Source organism: Meriones unguiculatus, chromosome 3 (genome assembly GCF_030254825.1).
Source record: "Meriones unguiculatus strain TT.TT164.6M chromosome 3, Bangor_MerUng_6.1, whole genome shotgun sequence".
Taxonomy (NCBI): Eukaryota; Metazoa; Chordata; class Mammalia; order Rodentia; family Muridae; genus Meriones; species Meriones unguiculatus.
Window position 1 is genome coordinate 122,084,357 of NC_083351.1, and position 2,027 is coordinate 122,086,383.

A 2,027-nucleotide genomic window follows, 5' to 3' on the forward strand; every position below is an offset into this window, starting at 1 on the left:
GACCAGTAATTCAGAGTCTCATATAGGCCAACATTTCTACCCTCCTCAGCATTAGCAATGAGCAATACATTAAAAAGTATTTAGAATTTCAAGAAAAGTTCTTTTGTTGTTTTGTTTTGTTTTTGTTTTTTATGTTGCTACATTCTGGAATGGAAACAAATTCTTCACTCAGAATCAGGTCAAAAAGAAACCTTTGCACTTGTGTTAATACTCACCCAGGTGTAGGCTGCCTCTCTGTGGACACAGAGAAAGTAATACATGTCTGCAAAAAAAGGTTTTGGTCTTTGCACTCTTGACTCCTTCCAGGTCACATTGGAATCTCACGCAAGAACAGAAAGTTGCACAACAGAAGCTTAACACAGATAGTCTATCTGTTTACAGGACCGAAGGAAGCAAGAAGAAGCTTCAGAGCCTGAAGGTAAATACATACCTCCATTAATTAAAGACATTAAGTATACACAATTAAAGACATTAAGTATACACAACCACAATGTTTATATGCCAAACCAATCAGATTTCAATGCACTGTTTTTTGTTGTTTGTTTGGTTTCGGTTTTTAGATAGAAATAATGAAAGAAACAAAGAAAAAAGGAAGAAGAAAGGAAGTTGGAAGGAAGAACAAAAGAAAGAACCAGAACTACATGAGAACTGAGTTTTGAAATAAAGCTGGATTAAGGAAAACAGTTGGGAACAAATGGAGGTATAGTTAATACCCTGTTTTTCTATCCATCAAGCTGAGCATCATCGCTGGAATAGAAATGACTGTCCGCTATTGTAATAGGTGTCTTTTAATTTAGTGGGCTTTGCACATAGTGAACTGATTACTATTAAGTATCTATATGGTTATTTAAGGTCAAAGGTCAGACCTCAGTCTATAACTTTACTAGAACTTGAATGGGGTGAAAAATTCTATTTTTCATATAAATGACAAGATGGTCAGATACAGATAATGGAAAATTTGAACTAAGGTTTTGTTTAGTTCTGTTTTATTTAAATTCTCCAAACCTATCAAAACTGTTATATTTTGAAAGCTATAAGTTCAACATAAATGGGCCAATAATTAAATCCAAGCAATATCTCCCAAGAGCTTTTAAAATCATTCAAGATCTTATTTGCAGTTTATCTGGCACAGTTGACTGGCAGTCTGATTGGTGATTTTTCGGTCTGTTCCTCCAGGACTCCAGGAAGCCCAGCTACATGGCACGAATACTGAAGAAGAGAATGAGTGTCCTCGGCATGAGGCGGCCATTACTTTACTCTTAGAAAGGAAATCATGTGTAAGGAATCTCCTATAGTTTTCTGTGGCATGCAGTTTGTGAGAGCAAGGAGCATTAGAAGAAGTGTGAGTCCTGCAGGGGAGAGGGAACCTCTGTAGACATCTGCATCCTGGAATTTGTGTGATTATTAGGACTTAGGTTTATTTCCAAAATGTAATGCTGGTCTTGTCTATCTCAGAATTCTAGTGCTATTCTGTATTGCCTATATGATGGATTGCACTTTGTCAGTTTCTGCTACTTCAATTTCTTTGGAAAACCAGAAGTAAGCCTAAACATCAGATATGAATAAGCTTAATGGTTGAACAAAGTATTCCACCATCAAAAAAGAAAAAAAAAAGGCATGGTTGCTCCATGTATCTGTTGTCTAGAAAACTTATTTTGTTGGCTATCTGAGCAAAAAGAAAGAGCTCAAGACTACTACTGTTCATATTCAGGGGACAGAAGGACCAATAAAGATTTGCTAATCAGAAGTAGTGAATATAGCATTATTGCTAACAATCAAGACTTTGCTTCCTTATACATATATACATATATACATATATACATCTCAAATTGATGATCTCATTTGTTTTATTATTGTTACACACACACACACACACACACACACACACACACACACACACACCACCCTATATCTTCATGTATAAAATTACACATAAATATATAAATGTAACCAGGCCTAGCGTTTGCTGTTGCTTTTATGTATGTGATATCAAGGCTGATTTCTTTGTACTTGATAGCCAATTTGGA

The 2,027-nt window shown here is 35.6% G+C and overlaps 1 long non-coding RNA gene across 1 annotated transcript; it reads left to right on the top strand.

Annotated features, from left to right (window-relative positions):
- The first annotated feature begins 323 nt into the window (after positions 1–323).
- LOC132652789 (uncharacterized) lies at positions 324–1,720 on the top strand. Its single transcript, XR_009590348.1, has 3 exons — positions 324–418; positions 561–700; positions 1,177–1,720. It is a non-coding gene; the product is annotated as an uncharacterized LOC132652789 (long non-coding RNA).
- The last annotated feature ends 307 nt before the right edge of the window (positions 1,721–2,027 follow it).